The sequence below is a fragment of the Canis aureus genome, chromosome 12, assembly GCF_053574225.1.
Source record: "Canis aureus isolate CA01 chromosome 12, VMU_Caureus_v.1.0, whole genome shotgun sequence".
Classification (NCBI taxonomy): domain Eukaryota; kingdom Metazoa; phylum Chordata; class Mammalia; order Carnivora; family Canidae; genus Canis; species Canis aureus.
The window spans coordinates 36,584,196-36,608,720 of record NC_135622.1 but is presented as its reverse complement, the minus strand read 5'-3'; positions in this window follow the sequence as shown (position 1 = coordinate 36,608,720).

The window sequence follows — 24,525 nt, the reverse complement described above, 5'->3', positions numbered from 1 at the left end:
TTGCTTACTTTGTATTTCTATTTAATTTCTTCTCTAAAAGAGAAGTTAGATCATCTGAGGCTGCTATAAACCTACAATAGCCTATCTCACTCACTCAGTATAATTAAAACTTTTTAAAAATTGTTTAAAATTTTTATTTATTTACTCATGAGAGAGACAGTGAGAAAGCCAGAGACACAGGCAGCGGGAGAAATAGGCTCTCTGCAGGGAGCCTGATGTAGGACTCGATCCCAGAACCCTGGATCATGCCCTGAGCCTAAGACAGCTGCTCAACCACTCAGTCACCCAGGCATCCCCCAGTATAATTAAACTTTAATCAGAATACCAAAAACATCTCCACAAGGATGCTGCAAAGCAAACACTAATGCACTGGATTGGAGAAGAGGGTCAACTTGGAGAATGGTCTGTTCTGCAGCAAGATTATATTTTCCCTCTTTCACATCATAGCTTTGACCCAAGAGCAGCCAGTAGTAGAATGCAGAAAGAAGTAACTCTGAGAGAAACCCCCATTTCTATCTAAATGATCAGAAAAAAAGGGACTCTGAGCAAAAGAGGGTGACTGAAAGTCTCTTTGCTCTATCCCAACTTGCCCTAACTTTAGTCTCAGGGACAGACCCACACAGCTACAACAGCAAAACCTAAAAATCCAAGAGAATATCTATCTTGCTGGACAGTAGAACCTGGAAAAGTCCAAAGAATTGGAGGAAATCCTCATTATCTTTTTATATATTTGTATCCCCTATTTACCCTAAGGATGTCCCTAATCACACAAAACAACATTACAGCCAGAGGGCTAAAATTCTTAGAATAAAAGATGTTTCTAGCCAGAATGATGAAAATGGGTAGCTAGGTTTCCAGAAAGTGTGGCAGAAATATCGAGAAGAGAACTGAAGAAGGAGAATCCCCTAGTTCTGTGAAATAACTAACAAAGGCCCTGGCTGACTTGCCAGCTGCAAATGTGTGGAATAACATGAAGAAGCATAGCAAAGGCATTGAGAACTGACCTACTATACAAACCACTGGAAAAGTCTCAGACAACTCCCACATTCATGGGACAGGCTTGGACATTTTCTAATGTGAAAATGGAACTGACCCTGGAAGAGCAGGTGACACAGAGCTTACAATTTGGTTGGTTTCCGACCTGAAAAAATGTATTCCTTTTTTTTTTTTTAAGTAGGCTCCACACTGGATGTGGAGCCCAGTGTGGGGCTTGAACTCATGACCCTGAGATCAGGACCTGAGCTGAGATCAAAACTTGGATGTTTAACTGACTAACTAATCCAGGTGCCTCCAAAAAGTGTATTTCTGTGGTTGAGGATTTTAATAGGACCCTGACCTATGTAACATAATATTCAAAATTACCAAGAAACAATCCATGATCTCAAAATACAAAGAAACAATCCATGATCTCAATATACAAAGAACCAAGAAAATCTAACCAATTCACATGAAAAAATATGTTGCAATTATACTTTAAAGCAACTAACCTAACTGTGCTCCAGGAGGTAAACATTCTTGAAACTAATGGACATTCTCAGCAGAAAAATAGAAAATATTTCTAAAAGAAATAGAAATATAAGAACTAAAAAATACAATAACTAAAATTAAATTTTTCGGGGGAGGAGCAAGATGGCGGAGGAGTAGGGTCTCCAAATCACCTGTCTCCACCAAACTACCTAGAAAACCTTCAAATTATCCTGAAAATCTATGAATTCGGCCTGAGATTCAAAGAGAGACCAGCTGGAATGCTACAGTGAGAAGAGTTCGCGCATCTATCAAGGTAGGAAGACGGGGAAAAAGAAATAAAGGAACAAAGGCCTCCAAGGGGGAGGGGCCCCGCGAGGAGCCGGGCTGAGGCCGGGGCGAGTGTCCCCAGGACAGGAGAGCCCCGTCCCGGAGACGCAGGAGCTGCACCGACCTTCCCGGGCAGAAAGGGGCTCGCGGGGAGTTGGAGCAGGACCAGGAGGGCGAGGAGGCCCTCGGGCTCCCGGGGACACTAACAGAGCAACTGCGCGCCCAGGAGAGTGCGCCGAGCTCCCTAAGGGCTGCAGCGCGCACGGCGGGACCCGGCGGGACCCGGAGGGACCCGGAGCAGCTGAAGGGGCTCGGGCGGCGGCTCCGCGGAGGGGGCTGCGGGGCCCCGGGAGCAGCTCGGAGGGGCTCGGGCAGAAGAAGAGGCTCCGTGCGGAGGGGGCTGCGCGGTTGCAGGAGCAGCTCGGAGGGGCTCGGGCGGCGGCTCCGCGGAGGGGGTTGCGCGGCCCGGGAGCGCGAATCCACCAGCGCAGGCTCCGGAGCACAGGGCGCCGGGACACAGCCCAGGATCCCGCCTCCCCCGGGACAGGCAGAGGCCGGGAGGGCCCAGGACAGCGAGGACGCTCCTGCCCCAGCTGAGCAGAGCAGCGGCCCCGCCCCGGAGCCTCCAGGCCCTGCAGACGGAGTTCCTGCCGGAGCTGACTCCAGGTTTCCAGAGCTGCCCCGCCACTGGGGCTGTTCCTCCTGCGGCCTCACGGGGTAAACAACCCCCACCGAGCCCTGCACCAGGCAGGGGCACAGCAGCTCCCCCAACTGCTAACACCTGAAAATCAGCACAGCAGGCCCCTCCCCCAGAACACCAGCTAGACTGACAACTTCCAGGAGAAGCCAAGGGACTTAAAGAACACAGAATCAGAAGATACTCCCCGGTGGTTCTTTTTTTGTTTGTTTGTTTTTGTTTTTGTTTTTGTTTTTGTTTTGTTTTGCTTTTTGATTTGTTTCCTTCCCCCACCCCCTTTTTTTCTCCTTTCTTTTTCTTTCTCTTTTTCTTCTTATTTTTTTTTTCGTTTTTTTCTCTTTTTCTTCCCTTTTTTTTTCTCTTTCTCTTTTCTTTCCTTCTTTCTCTCCTCTCTTTTTCTCTTTTTCCCAATACAATTTGCTTTTGGCCACTCTGCACTGAGCAAAATGACTAGAAGGAAAACCTCACCTCAAAAGAAAGAATCAGAAACAGTCCTCTCTCCCACAGAGTTACAAAATCTGGATTACAATTCAATGTCAGAAAGCCAATTCAGAAGCACTATTATACAGCTACTGGTGGCTCTAGAAAAAAGTATAAAGGACTCAAGAGACTTCATGACTGCAGAATTTAGAGCTAATCAGGCAGAAATTAAAAACCAATTGAATGAGATGCAATCCAAACTAGAAGTCCTAACGACGAGGGTTAACGAGGTGGAAGAACGAGTGAGTGACCTAGAAGACAAGTTGACAGCAAAGAGGGAAACTGAGGAAAAAAGAGACAAACAATTAAAAGACCATGAAGATAGATTAAGGGAAATAAACGACAGCCTGAGGAAGAAAAACCTACGTTTAATTGGGGTTCCCGAGGGCGCCGAAAGGGACAGAGGGCCAGAATATGTATTTGAACAAATTCTAGCTGAAAACTTTCCTAATCTGGGAAGGGAAACAGGCATTCAGATCCAGGAAATAGAGAGATCCCCCCCTAAAATCAATAAAAACCGTTCAACACCTCGACATTTAATTGTGAAGCTTGCAAATTCCAAAGATAAGGAGAAGATCCTTAAAGCAGCAAGAGACAAGAAATCCCTGACTTTTATGGGGAGGAGTATTAGGGTAACAGCAGACCTCTCCACAGAGACCTGGCAGGCCAGAAAGGGCTGGCAGGATATATTCAGGGTCCTAAATGAAAAGAACATGCAACCAAGAATACTTTATCCAGCAAGGCTCTCATTCAAAATGGAAGGAGAGATAAAGAGCTTCAAAGACAGGCAGCAACTAAAAGAATATGTGACCTCCAAACCAGCTCTGCAAGAAATTTTAAGGGGGCCTCTTAAAATTCCCCTTTAAGAAGAAGTTCAGTGGAACAGTCCACAAAAACAAAGACTGAATAGATATCATGATGACACTAAACTCATATCTCTCAATAGTAACTCTGAATGTGAACGGGCTTAATGACCCCATCAAAAGGCGCAGGGTTTCAGACTGGATAAAAAAGCAGGACCCATCTATTTGCTGTCTACAAGAGACTCATTTTAGACAGAAGGACACCTACAGCCTGAAAATAAAAGGTTGGAGAACCATTTACCATTCGAATGGTCCTCAAAAGAAAGCAGGGGTAGCCATCCTTATATCAGATAAACTAAAATTTACCCCAAAGACTGTAGTGAGAGATGAAGAGGGACACTATATCATACTTAAAGGATCTATTCAACAAGAGGACTTAACAATCCTCAATATATATGCTCCGAATGTGGGAGCTGCCAAATATATAAATCAATTATTAACCAAAGTGAAGAAATACTTAGATAATAATACACTTATACTTGGTGACTTCAATCTAGCTCTTTCTATACTTGATAGGTCTTCTAAGCAAAACATCTCCAAAGAAACGAGAGCTTTAAATGATACACTGGACCAGATGGATTTCACAGATATCTACAGAACTTTACATCCAAACTCAACTGAATACACATTCTTCTCAAGCGCACATGGAACTTTCTCCAGAATAGACCACATATTGGGTCACAAATCGGGTCTGAACCGATACCAAAAGATTGGGATTGTCCCCTGCATATTCTCGGACCATAATGCCTTGAAATTAGAACTAAATCACAACAAGAAGTTTGGAAGGACCTCAAACACATGGAGGTTAAGGACCATCCTGCTAAAAGATAAAAGGGTCAACCAGGAAATTAAGGAAGAATTAAAAAGATTCATGGAAACTAATGAGAATGAAGATACAACCGTTCAAAATCTTTGGGATGCAGCAAAAGCAGTCCTAAGGGGGAAATACATCGCAATACAAGCATCCATTCAAAAACTGGAAAGAACTCAAATACAAAAGCTAACCTTACACATAAAGGAGCTAGAGAAAAAACAGCAAATAGATCCTACACCCAAGAGAAGAAGGGAGCTAATAAAGATTCGAGCAGAACTCAACGAAATCGAGACCAGAAGAACTGTGGAACAGATCAACAGAACCAGGAGTTGGTTCTTTGAAAGAATTAATAAGATAGATAAACCATTAGCCAGCCTTATTAAAAAGAAGAGAGAGAAGACTCAAATTAATAAAATCATGAATGAGAAAGGAGAGATCACTACCAACACCAAGGAAATACAAACGATTTTAAAAACATATTATGAACAGCTATACGCCAATAAATTAGGCAATCTAGAAGAAATGGACGCATTCCGGGAAAGCCACAAACTACCAAAACTGGAACAGGAAGAAATAGAAAACCTGAACAGGCCAATAACCAGGGAGGAAATTGAAGCAGTCATCAAAAACCTCCCAAGACACAAGAGTCCAGGGCCAGATGGCTTCCCAGGAGAATTTTATCAAACGTTTAAAGAAGAAATCATACCTATTCTCCTAAAGCTGTTTGGAAAGATAGAAAGAGATGGAGTACTTCCAAATTCGTTCTATGAAGCCAGCATCACCTTAATTCCAAAGCCAGACAAAGACCCCGCCAAAAAGGAGAATTACAGACCAATATCCCTGATGAACATGGATGCAAAAATTCTCAACAAGCTACTAGCCAATAGGATCCAACAGTACATTAAGAAAATTATTCACCATGACCAAGTAGGATTTATCCCCGGGACACAAGGCTGGTTCAACACCCGTAAAACAATCAATGTGATTCATCATATCAGCAAGAGAAAAACCAAGAACCATATGATCCTCTCATTGGATGCAGAGAAAGCATTTGACAAAATACAGCATCCATTCCTGATCAAAACTCTTCAGAGTGTAGGGATAGAGGGAACATTCCTCGACATCTTAAAAGCCATCTATGAAAAGCCCACAGCAAATATCATTCTCAATGGGGAAGCACTGGGAGTCTTTCCCCTAAGATCAGGAACAAGACAGGGATGTCCACTCTCACCACTGCTATTCAACATAGTACTGGAAGTCCTAGCCTCAGCAATCAGACAACAAAAAGACATTAAAGGCATTCAAATTGGCAAAGAAGAAGTCAAACTCTCCCTCTTCGCCGATGACATGATACTCTACATAGAAAACCCAAAAGTCTCCACCCCAAGATTGCTAGAACTCATACAGCAATTCGGTAGCGTGGCAGGATACAAAATCAATGCCCAGAAGTCAGTGGCATTTCTATACACTAACAATGAGACTGAAGAAAGAGAAATTAAGGAGTCAATCCCATTTACAATTGCACCCAAAAGCATAAGATACCTAGGAATAAACCTCACCAAAGATGTAAAGGATCTATACCCTCAAAACTATAGAACACTTCTGAAAGAAATTGAGGAAGACACAAAGAGATGGAAAAATATTCCATGCTCATGGATTGGCAGAATTAATATTGTGAAAATGTCAATGTTACCCAGGGCAATATACACGTTTAATGCAATCCCTATCAAAATACCATGGACTTTCTTCAGAGAGTTAGAACAAATTATTTTAAGATTTGTGTGGAATCAGAAAAGACCCCGAATAGCCAGGGGAATTTTAAAAAAGAAAACCATATCTGGGGGCATCACAATGCCAGATTTCAGGTTGTACTACAAAGCTGTGGTCATCAAGACAGTGTGGTACTGGCACAAAAACAGACACATAGATCAGTGGAACAGAATAGAGAATCCAGAAGTGGACCCTGAACTTTATGGGCAACTAATATTCGATAAAGGAGGAAAGACTATCCATTGGAAGAAAGACAGTCTCTTCAATAAATGGTGCTGGGAAAATTGGACATCCACATGCAGAAGAATGAAACTAGACCACTCTCTTTCACCATACACAAAGATAAACTCAAAATGGATGAAAGATCTAAATGTGAGACAAGATTCCATCAAAATCCTAGAGAAGAACACAGGCAACACCTTTTTTGAACTCGGCCATAGTAACTTCTTGCAAGATACATCCACGAAGGCAAAAGAAACAAAAGCAAAAATGAACTATTGGGACTTCATCAAGATAAGAAGCTTTTGCACAGCAAAGGATACAGTCAACAAAACTCAAAGACAACCTACAGAATGGGAGAAGATATTTGCAAATGACATATCAGATAAAGGGCTAGTTTCCAAGATCTATAAAGAACTTATTAAACTCAACACCAAAGAAACAAACAATCCAATCATGAAATGGGCAAAAGACATGAAGAGAAATCTCACAGAGGAAGACATAGACATGGCCAACATGCACATGAGAAAATGCTCTGCATCACTTGCCATCAGGGAAATACAAATCAAAACCACAATGAGATACCACCTCACACCAGTGAGAATGGGAAAAATTAACAAGGCAGGAAACAACAAATGTTGGAGAGGATGTGGAGAAAAGGGAACCCTCTTACACTGTTGGTGGGAATGTGAACTGGTGCAGCCACTGTGGAAAACTGTGTGGAGGTTCCTCAAACAGTTAAAAATATACCTGCCCTACGACCCAGCAATTGCACTGTTGGGGATTTACCCCAAAGATACAAATGCAATGAAACGCTGGGACACCTGCACCCCGATGTTTCTAGCAGCAATGGCCACGATAGCCAAACTGTGGAAGGAGCCTCGGTGTCCAACGAAAGATGAATGGATAAAGAAGATGTGGTTTATGTATACAATGGAATATTACTCAGCTATTAGAAATGACAAATACCCACCATTTGCTTCAACGTGGATGGAACTGGAGGGTATTATGCTGAGTGAAGTAAGTCAGTCGGAGAAGGACAAACATTATATGTTCTCATTCATTTGGGGAATATAAATAATAGTGAAAGGGAAAATAAGGGAAGGGAGAAGAAATGTGTGGGAAATATCAGAAAGGGAGACAGAACATAAAGACTGCTAACTCTGGGAAACGAACTAGGGGTGGTAGAAGGGGAGGAGGGCAGGGGTGGGAGTGAATGGGTGACGGGCACTGGGTGTTATTCTGTATGTTAGTAAATTGAACACCAATAAAAAAAATAATAATAATAAAAAAAAAAAATTAAATTTTTCATGAATAGACCAAATAGCAGAATGGAGATGACAGAGAAGAGAATTTCTAAATTGAAATTCCATTTAAATGGAGCAATGAAAATTATCCAATCTGAAGAGCAGAAAGAAAAAAAAAACATCAAAATACAAATAAACATATCAGGAACCTGTGAGACAATATAATAACTAACATCCACATCATTAGAGTTTCAAAGGAGAAGAGAAAGCAATTGGTGCAAAAATGAACAAACAATCAAATAAAAATAATAGCCCAACTTTCCAAATCTAGTGAAAGATATAAATGTATACATTCAAGAACTTCAGCAAACCCTAAGACAACAGGATATACCCATGAAACATGCCTAGACACATCATAATCAAATTGCTAAAAATCATATATATGTATTATATACATATATACATATAATATATGCATATATATTATATATATTACATAATTACATATTGGAAAAAAAATTTTAACGTCTGCCAATTTCTCATCAGAATCCACAGAGGCCAGAAAGCAGCAGAACAACATTGTTAAAGTGCTGAAGGAAAAGAATTATCAACCCACAATTCTATACTCAATAATTGCATCCTTCAGGAATAATAGTATAATAAAGACAATCTCAGATGGAAAATGTTAAGAGAACTGTGAGATGACCTGCTCTAAAAAAATTGCTAAAGGAAATTTTTCATGTTTATGCGAAAAAAATTTAAAAAGTGTCTTAGAACTTCATGAATAAAAGAGGATGGTAAATATCTGGTTAAAAAGAATAAACTTTTCTTCTCTAAATTATTTAAAAGACATATATTGTAATAAGATAAATAAGATATTTCATATCACATAATAATAAAATATACATTATAATATAATCATATATAATAAAAGATATTATAGTTATATGTATAACTGTCCAATGGGATTTTCAGTGTGTGTAAATGTATTACATATGGCAACAATAACATAAAGCAGAGAGGGTAAAGGGACCTATATGGTAGGGAGGCTTCCTCATTTTAGTTGAAGTGATAAAATAATAACTAAGTAGTCTGTGAAAAGTGAGTAAGTATATCATAATCCCTAGAGCAACCATTAAAAATATGATGTAAATGATCATCAAAAGCTAATAAATAAAAACAGAATAAAAAACAGAATACTAAAGAACATTTAAATAATCTAACTCAAGAAAGATGACATGCAATAATAAAATCATTCTGTGGCTCTCTTTTTTTCTTTTCTTTTCTTTTTTTTTTTCAGCAACCATTCTCCAGGTCCTTACAGGTTCTTAACAGCTTAACAATAACCCACAACCCTCAGACCAACTTTTATGGGTTCTTAAAAGTCCCTATTTGTTCAGTCTTCTGCTAATCTGCCCAGGTTTGTGTCCTACTACTTTCCCTCTGGCTTACTATGTTTACACTATATAGTATCTGGTTCAATTTCTAAAACATTATTGAACTACTTTCTTTGGTGTCTGTGTATACATTATTAACTGGCTTGGTACATCTTCCCAATCCATATATGTACATACCCTTCACGCAGCTCCCATTCATCTTTTAGGCTCACTTTTATTTCAAAAAGTCTTTCTGACCATCTCTTCCATCTAAATACATTGCCCTTTTAATATACTTTCATGCACTCTGACATTTTCCTTCATGACATTTATCCCAATTTTAATTATAAAAAGGCAGCTCCAGAAATTCCATATATAAGGAAACTTAAAGTGAAAATCTGGAAGAAAGTTAGAGCAATTCTTGCTCACAGTGCTTTCATTGAAATAATGGAGTAACATATAATAATATTACATTCCTTTCTCACTAGCCAGACTTAGGCATGTGTCTGCCAGGTAAGTATAGAGGAGATAGATGATGGATTAGGATTACTAGAGCAGGTATGCAAAGAGACAGTTCATGTATTTTCTGACACCTGTATGGATGTATGTGTGTGTGTGCATGAAAGAAAGAAATTTTTCAAGCATGGAGGACTTACAGCATATAATGTCTACATGGTGTTGCAAAAACACTCCTTTTCCTGGGACTTTATTATATAGAAGGGAGAAAAATGACCCATGCCACAACCTCCTCTCCAGTTTTTAGTGTCTAGAATTGGAAAAAGAAGCAAGAATGAGGGACAATAAAAACATCTGAAGCCAGGATAATCATTCTCATTTCCTGTCCATTTTCTGTTTCATCCACTAAAATGTAGGCATCATAAGAACACAGACTTTTATGTGCTTTTTTCTCCAATATCCTCAATGCTTAGAATAGTGCACATTGTAGGTGTTCAAAAACTATCTGGTAAATGAAGTAAATAAGTGTATCTGCTTAACTAACTGAGCCACCCAAGTACCCCAAGTATTTTTTATCTTGAATATATTGAGTACTTTTCTCAATGACTTCAAAACATTTCACACATTGTCCAGTTTGTTATTTTGATACAGATAAAGAATAATTATTACCATCATTTGATTGAAGGTAAGACAAATTTATTAAGTGACATTTTTAAATTTCTTCATTTCTTCACTCATGTGGAGTCAAACTTAGAGTCTGGATTTCAAATTCTAAGGATAATGCACTTTTCATTAAAATGTATAATGCATCAGACAGTGTTATGGTCACATGAACTACAGACATATAGAAGAAAAGTCAATCAAGCATATAAATGCCTACATGTTTGGCATTAGGGCAAAAATTGTTTTAAAAACACTCATGACTTCTTTTTGGTTTATTGAAATTACTCTTCATCTGGATTTTGCAATCAGTCTTCGGACTCATCACTTGAAGCCTTCAAACTTATTCAGCTATTGTAAGCCACATTTTTCTATGATTTCTGACTGTTTAACTCTTCAGGCATTTAATTATAAGAAATTCTCATTTATGAGGCCTTCAAGTTATCTTCTATATTTAAATATTGTTTGAGAAAATAATCTTAGGTTCAAGTCTGAATTTTTAAGTTTAAGTCCTTAAACCTCAACGTCATTGTAATTAATATGACTTTAAAATTATTTTGTGGATTAATAATTTTATATATTCTATGCATATTAGAAATTTTAAGTCTAACAGTTTTCAAGTGAATTCCTTAGGAATTTCTATATATCAAATTTTATTATCTATAAAGAGAGAAAGTTTCACTCCCTCCTTTCCCAACTAGATGCCTTTATTTCTTTCTCTTGCCAGATTTCTCTGGCCATAATTTCTAGTGCAATTTTAATAAAAGTGGTAAAAATAGGCATCTTTGTCTTGTTCCTGATTTTAAATTGGGAAACATTCAGTCTTTTACCATTGAGTTTGATATCAACTATGGGTTTTTGTGGATGCCCTATATCTAGATGAGAAAGTTCCCTTATACTCCTACTTTATTGCACATTTATATCATGAAAGCATGTTGGATTTTGTCAGATGGTTTTTCTGCATCTATTGAGGTGTTCACATTTTAAAATTTTTATTATATTCATATAAGTATTTTAACTAATTGATTTTTGGATTATAAACCAAGTTGGCATTTTGGGGATGAACCTCATGTTGCTGGACTTGGTTTGCTAGAAACGTGCTAAGAATTTTTTTATATATATTCACACAGGATATTAGTTCTATGGTTTTCTTTCCTTGTGATATCTTTGTCTTTATATTAATTTTCTATGGCTCTATAAAAAGTCATTACAAATCTAGTGACTTAAAAATTAAATAAAATTATTCTTTAACAGTTCTGGAGTCAGGAGTTCAAAATAAATTCCATTGGGCTGAACCTATGGTTCTGGCAGAGCCACTCTCCCTCCAGAGGAACTAGGAGAGAATTTGTTTCATTGCCTTTTCCAGCTTCTAGAGATTAATTCTTTGGCTTATGGCCCATTTTTCCATCTTCAAAACCAGCAGTGTAGCATTTTCAAAGCCCTCTGCTTTCACCATTACATCATCTGTTCAGTTTCCATCTGTCTCCCTTTTATAACCACATTTGTGATATATTTAGCACCCATTCAGGTAGTCTAGGAGAACACCTTCATCTCAATAACCTAAACTTAACTCATATCAGAAAGTCTCTTTTGCATATAAGGTAACATTCACAGGTTCCAGAGATTAGGACCTCAGTTTATTTGAGGGGCTGTTACTTAGCCTATCTAGATCTGTTTTGGTTTTAGATTAATACTGGCTTTATAGAATGAATTGGTGGAGATAGAAGGGGGATAATAGGGACTGATAGTAAGGGGTACAGGGTTCTCTTCAGTGGGAACAAAAATACTCTAAAATTAGATAGCAGTGATGGTTGCGCCACTCTATGAATACACTAAAAAAGCATTGATTTCTATATTTTAAGTGGATTAATTGTAAAGTATATGAATCATATCTCAATAAAAGCTTTGAGATATGTACTTTGGTTTTGTTTTTAAATACCCAGTACACCAAGTAAGAGTTTTATTTTCTTTGTTTCTGTAACATAGCTGTAATGGAAACTTCCTTGATAGGTAATCTTCTAGTACATTAATGCTATCAGTAGCACCAGGAAATACAAAGTAATAAACAAAAAATGAGTGAGACTCGTTTATTTTGGTGACCAGTGGTCAGATTTGACATTTGTCAAACTGAGACCCTCTCATCAAATCTCCGGCTCTCTTGATACTCTATGAATCATGAAGTTGTAATTACAACACTACTCATATTTTGATTGAAATGTGTTAGGTCTTCATTTAATGTGTATATCATGTCTGTATTTACTTAGTAAATTTACACAAAATTCAATATCTCACACCATGGAAGTACACAGTTTGTACTGGGGCAGTGCTCTAGAGAAGTTTAGAAAGGGGGTTTTAATTTGGAAAGAAAGCTGGAGTCAGAAGTCATCAACAGAAAGCCTGTTTTGAAGAAGTCTTAGAAAACTAAGGGGAAATGACAGGCTTGTATTCGATAGAATTTGGTTTTAAATAGATTGAAAATCAGTATGTCTTAAAGATAGAATGTGAGAAGAATGAGAAGTAAAAGTCTGGAGGTAAATGAGGGCCATGGTACACTGTGGAAGAAGTGAAAATAACTTAATTTGACCATCAGTAGGAATGTATTGAAGAACTTTGAGCAACTGGATAATAATATTTGAATATTAAAAATACTACTCCTGCCATAATGTTGATGAAGAGGAATAGAAAAACTTATTCAAGGATATCAATTTTAAGACTATTTTAGCAATATAAGCAAAAGAAAGTCTGAATTGGTCTAATGACAACTGGGACTAAGATCAATCAAACAAAATCAATAAATATTTAGTAGGTAGATCATACCTGTCAGAATGGCTAAATTCAAAACACAAGAAACAATAAATGTTCACAAGGATGTGGAGAAAAAGGAACCTTCTTGCACTGTTAGTGGGAATACAAACTGGTGCAGCCACTCTGGAAAACAATATGGAGGTTCCTCAAAAGGTTAGAAATAGAAATACCCTATGATCCAGTAATCACCTACTTGGCATTTACCCCCAAAATACAAAAACACTAATTCAAAGGGATAAATACACCCCTATGTTTGTAGCAGCATTGTTTATAATAGCCAAATTATGGAAGCACTCCAAGGTCCATAGATAGAAGAATGGATTGAAAATATGTATATATATTCCACTATTAGTTGGATATTATTCAACCATAAAAAAAATGAGAGCTTGCCATTTGCAACAACATAGATGGAGCTAGAGGGTATAATTCTAAGTGAAGTAGGTTAGTCATAGAAAGACAAATACTATATGATTTCACTCGAGTGGAATTTAAGAAACAAAACACATGAGCAATGGGAAGAAAAAGACACAGAGAAAGAAACCAAGAAAAATACTTGGTTTATAATTATAAAGAACAAATTTATGGTACCAGAGGGAGGGGTGACATAGGTGATGGGATTAAGGAGCATATTTGTCATGATGAGCACAAGGTGATAAATAGAAGTGTTAAATCTCTATACTGTATACCTGAAACTAATATAACACTGTATGTTAACTATAATGGAATGAAATAAATATAACAATAATAAAATAAAATAAATAAAAATTTAGGAGATAGTTTCACAGGGAATTAGTAATGCATTAGATGTTGCAGGAGTGGAGGGACTGTCATCATGATGGCCCTATTATCCGTGTTCCAAGTTGGCTAGCAAGGACAATAATGTTTGAGGAATTAGGGAAGTAAATAAAGAGTTTAATTTAGATATATGGAGAGTAAGGTACCAGCAGGAGAGATACAAGTAGTCAATATCAATATTTAGGAGAGAGGCTGGAGCTAGTGATAAAGGTGTGTGTAGGTAGTGCCATCAGAATATGGGCTACTTGTAACCATAATACTTTTGTAAATGCACAGTGAGAAGCAAGGTTAAGTACTGGGTAACATCAATACTTCAAGATGGAGATGAGGATCAGAGTGGGGCAATAATTAGCCTGTGACAGGAGAAGGGAAGGCTCTTCCATTACACAAATTTTTAATCTGAAATAATGTCAAAATCACCAAGAATTTTAAGAGCAATTAGAGGTAATTGTCAGAGCTTTGCTGAACTGATAAATCTCTATCTCAGGATCGGCATTAAACAAAACGTAGCCCTCAAATTATGTTGTAAGTTACTGGCACACAGCTAAATTTGCTCTTGGTTGTCCTGTGCTACATTCTCTGGTCTTGAAACTAGTGTTTTTAGACAGCTGGTCAGTGAACGGTTCTTCACAATCTGTGATGAGATAAGGAGCTTGTGCCAGAATGTAAATCAACGAAGGCATGCAAGGAATATCAATCAGCTGTTTGGTTCAGCTGACATTCGAATGGTAGGAAATATATAAGACTTTTTAGATGAAGGAAACAGTGCTGGTATATATTCCAGCACAATCTTCTGATCTCATCATGGACCAGTAAGATAGAGCTATCAGATTGCCATTTAAACAGCACTGCTGAGAACTCTCCTTTCCAGCTGCGATGGACAGCTTGGTTCAGACCAAATCTTCTGCTCAAAACTACTACAAAAATGAATTAATAATAGTTTAATAAAAGCTTTGCAGCAGCAACAACAACAAACTACACACATCAGAGCACAACTAAGGCAGTTAGAACTTGAAGGACCAAGATCCCCAAGAGGAAAGAAAGACAGTAAAGGTAGAGTCATACATTTACCACTTGAGTTGCTCAGATCATTTGCTGATTTCTAACTGCACATATGTTGGGCAAGAAGCCAAGAAAGCATAGGGGGAAAAAAAGAGTTTCTAAGAGATGACAGTCTTAGAAGAGTTTTTAGCAGTGTCACTGTACCAGAGAAACAAACATTTGAGTTCCAGAATTCCCCATAGAGTTATTGTAAGAATTAAATGAAATAATGCATCTAAAGACCTAGGAGGAGAGACTTACAAGAAAAGAAAAAGGAAGTATACTTGGGAGTGTGGAGGTTCAGGGAGATGGAAGGATGATGCCATATATTACTCTGTAGGGCAAGAGAGATGATATTTTCCAGAAGGGCAGAAGGGTCCTAGGTCCCCAAATCATAAGAATATTAATGACAATGAAGAAAATGAATGGATCTCTAGTTCAGATAATTAAGAGTTCTTTGGTGAGAGGTTTCAATGAAGTAATGGGTAAAGACAGCATACTGCTAAGACTGAGTGGGAGCATAAGTAGGAAATATTGAGCAGTCTTGCAAAGGTTAGTAATGAAAAAGAGACTGTATTTGTAACATGATGAGTTATTGATCTTTTGACATTTTTTAACTACTCTGAACTTACTAGCAAACGAATTAAAAAGTTCTTTTGATTCTCTTTTACATACAGAACCATACTTACAATTGGGTCAAAAGCAGGAACCTTTCAAAAATAAAGGATAAATTATCTTCCAGAAAGTTGACCCCAATTTACATTTCTCTAAGCACTATATAATACTGCCAGAGATGAGTGTCTTAAAAGAGAAATATCCTAAAGCTATAAAACTTTATTCTCTGTTTTGTAATTTTAAAAGTATTCCTTCACTGTATATGCTTATTTATACAATAAAAAATGTGGACATGTTAGCTAGGGAAAACATTTTTTAACATCCAATATTAGTTCCTTTTTCTATAGAATATTGTGTACTTTTTGAGTTCTCCAATGTCAAAAATGTAATTGGTGACTAAAGATATTCCATTCTCACACACAAAAGAAGACTATTTCAAAGAACTTCAAAAGCACACACATGTATTTTCTTGCCTAAGATTAATTTTTATAGAAAGTAAATGGATCATTATCAAAGGTACAAATTTATGACACTGAAATGACATTGTCACATTTAAATAAAAAAATAGACTTGTAACAATACATTTTTTTTGCAAAATGAGATTCTTTCATTTTATATTTTAGCCCACTCAGATTTAAATGGAGCCTCCTCTCACCCAGCACGTTAATTTAAAAATTGTGTTAATGATATATTAATCAAGCATGCACACTGTTAAATAATTAAAGATTATTCATAGTAACAACACATCCAACATCTGATAAGGGAAAGGAATTGAAATGTCTTAACTTTTTGTTGGAAGAATCATGCAACATGCAAATAATCCTTAACTGGGTTCATGATTTGGAAAGGTGGAGTGATATATGCCTGTGCCCCCTTTTGTAAACCAACAACAATGACAACAAAACATAAGACCAAAATAAATTAAAGAAAATCAAAGTCAATTTCACACTGTATTTAAGGAAATCTTTCATTTGTGAGAGGTTTTTTTTTTTTTTTCCTGTGCCCTATTTTAACTTTTTTAGTGGCCTGAAACTCTGGAATTATCAATACTGATTCTTCTCTTTGGAATCAATTGTTGGTACATATTTTCTGAACTACAGAAAGTTTAATTAGGGGAAAACATTTCAATATTTTAATCTCTGGACTTATAAATTCCTAGTAAAACCAAGACCTCAGAATTTTAAAATAGCTTTGAAGTATTTTCCATCTTTTTTTCATTTTGACTCTCCTAACCACTTTCCAGTTCTGAATATCTTCTCCCATACCAAGGATTTTAAAAGCTCTTTATGAAAATGCCTTCACTGAATCTGTGCTCAGATCTGTCTACAGGAATCCTATCAAAATTATCTGCTCTTGTCTCATTCTCCATGAATACTTAGACAGCTAGCTAATCTATTGTTAATTCTTGTTAAAAGCATTAGTGAGGGATTGCAGATTCTTTAGTTATTCTTTCATTGCATTTAATTCAACACACACGAATTATGAATTTTATATGCCAGGTACTATCATAAAATTCTGAGCACATATAGATAAATAAAATGAAATTCCTTCCTCAGTAGTTCTCAGACCAGAAAGCTATTAGTAAACGATGTGGCATACGTTAAACATTACTCAGAAAGCACTGCAAAATATGGTTGCAAAAAGGGAAGTATACTCAGCTCCCTCTATCAGGAAGGTTTGACTATTATTTTGACAGGTGTGCTCTTGGAGATAAATTCCATAATACAAGGGCACAAGGAAATAGTAGCCAGGAGAATAAAAACTAAAGAGTATTTTTTTGGGGGTGGGGGGCAACGGTGCATGGGTTTGTGGAAGGCATTTCTGTGGTCTTCAAATCATGCCACATAGTATACCATCCCGGCTACTTCCTTCAGACATGGGTATTTTCAAAAGTTTTGAATATAGCATTTGGGCATTTCCAACTTACTCATATTACATGGATAATATGGAAGAAGAAGAGATGTCTGTACCAGCATGGATAGTTGATTTGTACTTGCTGCCCAGTCCACTTCTCCTTGGAAGGGAAATTGACCTTCCCTCAGGCTACTGCTAAGAAGGAATATCCTATATCCTGTTTTTCCGCATCATCAGGACAGCTGACAGATAACTGGGAAGGCCCTAACTCAAATGCAGGCCATTCTCATGTCAGGGTAGGCTATGTGCTGTATCTTAGAAAGCTTATGTGTGCTATCACCAGCAGCAGCAGCAGCAGCTCACACACAGATTGACATGGCTAAAGGGCTGGCAGAGCTGAGATTTAAATTTAGGCAGTCCGGTAAAAGCAGGAGTGAGGACCTACTACATCACATTGCCTTTCCACTTTTTGCACTAAAATTATCTAAGAATTCATATGAAAAAGTCTTTGATAGCACACCTAAATTACTATGGACACATAAATCATGAAGTGCTTGTGTCATATGATACAGCACTTACCATTTTAATCATTTGAGAAAATGGAGCCAAGAATTCAAATAAAGACACTGTTCATGCAAAGAAGCAAATATGCAAGTTATTTTTTGTTTAATGGGCTGAACCTCAAAGCACCGAACTGGACTATATGGATAAAATCTAGTTCTCAATAAAACTATTCTGGACAAAATAATTGTTTTGTTTTTTTTTTTCATATATCTTCTAATTGTGAAGATGTTCATTGTTTTCAATATTTTGATTTAAATGCATATTATTTAAATACATCTTAATTTAAAAATATATTTCTCCAGGGACACCTGGGTGGCTCAGTTGGTTGAATATTGGTCTCAGTTTCAGCTTAGGTCATGATCTCAGGGTCATGAGATCTAGCCTTGTGTCGGGCTTCCTGCTCAGCATGGAGTCTGCTTGAGATTCTCTCCCTCCCCTTCTCCCTCTTTTCAATTCCCCCACATGCTCTCTTTAAAAATAAATATTATATATATATATATATATATATATATATATAAAAGTCTCTCCATAAAGACCATATAGTACTGTGTTGTGTGCTTTTTAATATATGCACAAATAAATGTTATTACATCTCTCTTTATAACTTTTTTAACTTCAATATGGTATTTAGCTCAATCAATTTAATTAATATAGAGCTAGCTCATCACTGTGACTATCTGTAATACTTCATGGTGTGAAGGTACTATAATTTATCACTCACTCAATTAGGGGCATAAAAATATTTTTAACACATCAGTTTTATGAATAATGTGACAATAAACATTCTTATATAGGTCTTCTGGTGTACCTAGGATATATATACCTGGAGGTGGAATTGTTAGGTCATGAAAGATTAATTTTAGTGTTTAGTAAATCCTACTATATGCTCTCTAATTTTAGGAAATATCTATGCCTTTATTTTATTAATTTTTAATGAAATATTTATATTTTCTTATTTAATTTAAAGACTATCTTTTATAGACATTAAGGATATCTCCTACTTTGTTGTTGGTTATAAGATTTTAATCTTTCTTTTTTTTGGTAAAAGGCTTTTTAGCATAATATATGAAAATTTTAAATATATTTTCTTCTTTTCTCATATTAACAGCAGTTTCCCATTTGATTTTTAATACAATTAGAATTCATTTTGTAACAATGTAACATGAGACTATTTTTTTTTCCATACTGTTGACTAGTTTTAAAATAGGCTGTTCAGCCACTGAATGTTGCAATATTAATCAAGGTCAGTTTTTAGCCCCTGTTATGTCCCACTCTTTTATTTGTCTAACTCAGTCTGAATTCTGCACTATTTTATTCATCATAGCTCTGTAATACTTCTTAATATCTGATGGGATGAAACTCCCTCATTTGGGCCTTCTATCTAAAGTTCTTTTAATTTTTGTGTATTATCTTTCATACGCATTGTGAAATCAGCCAATACTCTGCCATTCAAAAAATTAAGAAATAATAAAAAATTAAGAAATAAAAGGATCCTATTTTGAGTGTAATTGCATCAATGATTATTAAAATTTTAAAGAAATAATTTTATACCAGTCGATCAGCCTATTCATGAATATTTTTTCTGCATTTATTCAGGTCTTTTTAAATGGTCTTCAGTAAGGTTTTGAGATTTATTTCTAAAAGTGTTTGCACATTTTGCTAGTATTTTCCATTTATATACTATCACTTCGATGATAGATAAATGTTTTCCTTGTTACATTCTCTAATTTATTAATGAAGATATAAAAGAAAATCAACATGTTTTTAAATGTGGGTCCTGGGTCCAGCTAACTTGCCATCTTGTTTAATAATCTACACATTGATTCTTTTAATTTTTTTCAAAAAGATTATAATGCTGTCTGCAAATAATGCCACTTTGGTTTCAATCATTTTAGCATATCTACTTTCCTCTTCTTATTGCATTGACTGGGGTCTCAATTACTATGTTAAATAATAAGCATGATAGCAGGAATACTTCTTTTCATTTCAGCTGCATCATTAGAATTCTCCCAAAGGTTTATCATGAAACTTACATGTCCTCCAAACTTGCTAATTTTAAAGTCTTTGATCAAATGGTACTAAATTACAATTCCTTATCAATTTCAGAGAAGAAACCAAGGTTTCTTGTACCCCAAATTAGAAGGATAAGACAACAATTTGCAAATAAGGATCATGATTTTGGAATGTTTACAACTTTAAAATACTGGTGCATGTGGATATACAGAGGAAAAGTTGTCAGTGCAATACAGAACTGCAAGTTAAAATGAGAGAAAATAGCAATCATGGATGAGCATATTGTTCCTGTTTTTACTGGGGGAAAGGGGAGAATAGGAGATGATATAGAAAGAACCATGTTTTATTGCATATTCATTGAAAAAATATTCCAGGGCACCTGGGTGGCTTACTTGGTTAAGCGTCTGCCTTCAGCTCTGGTCATGTCGGGCTTCTGGGATCTAGCCCTCTCCCTCTGCTGCTCCCCCTGCTTGTGCTCTCTTGCTCTCTCTCTCTCTCTCTCTCTCTCTCTCTAACAAACAGATAAAATCTTTAGAAAAAAAAGAAAAACTATTCATCAGTAATTGAATAATTACTGGATTAAGTAAAAATCTACCTATTAGGTAAAAGTGATCTCCTCAGTAAAGATTAATCCTAACCCAGGCTACCTTAAGGATGGGCTAGACTTAGTAACTCACTTCCAAAGACTAAAGTAGGGAATGGGAAAAGCAGTAATATTACAGAACAGAAACCTGATAAGCACTATGTTAGTGATGAAGTGATAAAGGCTAACATTACCAGGAATGTCATGTGGATGTCATGTGACAAGAAGGGTTTTTGACCTATATCATATTATTTCCAAATACTCATAATTCCAATCTTATCATGGGAAAAATAATAGACTAAGCCCAGATATGGGGACATTCTATAGGACACCTGGCAAGTTCTCCTAACACTGTCAAGATCATCAAAACAAAAAGATTGAGAAACTATCAAAAATCTTACTTGCCTTGAAGACATGATAACTAAATGGAATATAGTAATGTGTAAAGTAAAATAGAAAGAGCACATGAAGAGAGGGCATTAATAGAGAAACTGGTGAAACTCAATAAAATCTAGGATGTAGTTAATAGGAATATATCCATATCAGTACATTTTGACAAATGAAGTGCAGTAATATTAGATGTCAATAATGGGAAAAACTGGGGAAAGGAAATATGAGAACTCTCCGTACAATCTTTGCAATTTCCCTTAAAACATCCCAAAATAAAAAGGTTATTAAAAAGAGAGAGATTTCTTTTTTTCTTTATTTTTGTGTTTTTGTTTTTTGTTTTTCATATGTGTGTTTTGGATTCTTTATCTGGCTCAGTTTTTCCATGTTTTTAGGAGAAAGAGATACAAGAATTGTCATTGTCTTGCCTCCTTAGTTGTCTTCTGGTAATCAATGAAACTTAATTGACAATAAATTTCCCAATATGTGCTGCATTAACATCTTCTAGATTAGATAAGAAACTGGAATAGAGGTATAAAAACAATAGGATGAATTCAGACCTCCATAGGAAATGGACTGTGCATTGAGCTTCTCATTCCCAGAAGATGAACTTTGCCATTTATAACTTGAGATTGTAAGCTATGACACAGTCATGGATTCTGAGGTTTCAATGTTCTATTCAGGACAGCTGGGTGGCTCAGCGGTTGAGCATCTGCCTTTGGTTCAGGGCATGATCCCGAGATCCAGGGACTGAGTCCCACATGGGGCTCCCTGCAAGGAGTCTGCTTCTCCCTCTGCCTATGTCTCTGCCTCTCTCTCTCTCTGTCTCTCATGAATAAATAAAGTCTTTTAAAAAATGTTCTACTTGTGCACTAAAAAAATAAATATAATTTAAAAGGTAAATAGTAGATTGTATGCCATATACCTACAAAGTAATGTCTGCTTTTACATATTGCTTTATAAATATCTCATTGTATTTAAGTCATGCCAGCTATTCAATCAAATACTCTAGCAAAGAAGCAGGCTAAAATTAAGACAAAAATCTGAAACCTTTGCCCATTATTTCTACCTCTAATTAAAATATTTTGTCTTGGTAGACTCTATGACACACTTTTCATTCTTGATGTGCTGTCCATCTGAAAATTGGTTGCCAGGACTCCCAAGGTATCCATGAAACAGATGCCAGTCTATGTAACTATTCTAGTTACATCAGGGCACAGTCGAGGAAGTGCCACCTTCCAATATGTTCTATAATTTGGATCAAAAGCCTTCAATATTTACTCCCCAAACCAGTATGCCAAGAAAATTCATGTACACTTATTGGCAATTTGTAGAATGGAACCAGACTATTCAGAAACCATCCTTCTGCCACCATGGCAAGTTCCAAATTTTTGTTCCTTTTTTTCCCCCCTTGCAATTTGCTCTTTGAAGAAACTAGGTCATTGCCCTGTAGAATTTCACACAGCCTGGGTTTTGCAGAATGCATTCCATGATATTGTTTAACATGATTCTCCAAACTGCCCAGTCATCTGAATTGCTTCTGTAAAGATAAATTTCTCTATATCAGCTCTGCTGGTTATACTAAGATATAGTCTGCACAGTAAAGGAAGACCAGACAAATTCTTGATAAATTTTATTTTATTTTATTTATTATTTTATTTTATTTTATTTTAGATTTTATTTATTTATTTATTCATGAGAGACACACACAGAGAGAGAGGCAAGACACAGGCAGAGAGAGAAGCAGGCTCCATACAGGAAGCCCGATGTGGGACTCGATTCTGGGACTCTAGGATCATGCCCTGGGCCAAAGGCAGACACTCAACTGCTGAGCCACTCAGGTGTCCCTTAATACTTTTTATTTATGACGATTTCAAAGATAATGAATTAGTTTCCTGGAATCTTTCAAACGTGTTAATGAGCTTTAAAAGTTGTTAAAGTATCAATATGAACTCATGGATTAAAATATATTTGAAATGTTTTAAATACATTTCTATTGTCATTGTATTCATATTCAAATTGACCTAAATTTGATCAGCGGATCCTAAATAAATGGATTCCTGGGTCCTTTGATCCAGAATCAGAACTCTTTGATATCTTTCTCTTTCCTGGTAATGACAAAATTCTCCAGGTGCATTTTGGATATTCCTATGTCTAGAATCAATGATTTCTTCAAAAAGTCCTGGTTCCTTTCAGAAACATACAATATTTACCGACTATGATTTAAACACTATGGTTGGTCATTGTTTCTAGACTTTTTCACTTAAAAAGATAAGGAAATAAATAGTTTTTGACAGAATATTTCTTGAGTTCACATTGGCATTTCCAATTTAAACTCAGTGTTTGGAATTGTAACTTCTTTAATCTTCTGTAAGTTTCTTTCTTTTCACATTCTGATGATCTAAGATCTTTTCATCACATGCTATAAAAGTAACAGTCACAGAATCATAATGCCAACATCTACTAACAAAATCACTGATAAAAATACTTTAAGATTTTTGTTTCTTGGGATGCCTGGGTGGTTCAATCAGTTAAGCATCTGACTTTGGCTCAGGTCATGATCCCAGGGTCCTGGGATGGAGCCCTGCTTCCCTCACTCAGCAGATAGTCTGCTTGTCCCTCTCCCTTTCCTTCTGCTCATTCACTGGCTCAGCTAGTATTCCATCTCTCAAATAGATAGATGATAGATAGATAGATAGATAGATAGATAAATTTTTTAGATGATTTTTGTTTCTTTTGTCCTCAAGTGCATACAACTGGTGATGCAGTAGCTTAAAATAATTCCTCAATACAAGGAATAGTCATCTCTGTTACTTTTAACATTTAAAAAATTAATATAATAACCAATTTTGTTTTATAATTATAATAAGTAAAATATGTGCAATTTTCAAAAATAAAATCTACAAAAGATTCAGGGAAATCCAATATCCGTTGCTTTCTCCTCTACTATACTGTCTACTTTTACAAATTGAGTTTTTTAGTCATTTTTTAATATTAATATAAAAAGGTACATATATGTTTATCTGCTTTTGTTAGGTAGGTAGATATATGATATATGTCAGCATACTATATGCATTTTTCTGTTCTATGCTGTTTTTATTTAATATAATCTGGAGATCCCACTATATAAGTATTTGGAGATAATCCTCATTGCTTTTCTGACTGCAATGTACTCCATTGAGCAGTATACCAGCTATGTTCAAGTTCTACCATATCAATGAAGCTGTTTTCTATTCTTTTGCTAGTACAAATAGATCCATAATAAAGGATCTTGTGCATATATTTATTTATACACACATGAATGGAATAAATTCTTACAAATGCAATTGCTGGGTTAAAAGATAATGTATGCATAATTTACAAAAATATTTCACCAAATTTTCTTTTAAGAATTGTATTGTAACATTTTGTATACACTTAAGCAATATATCCTAGTACTTTCTTCTTTACTACTGTACCAACAGGGTACATTATCAAGCCTTTGGATTATTG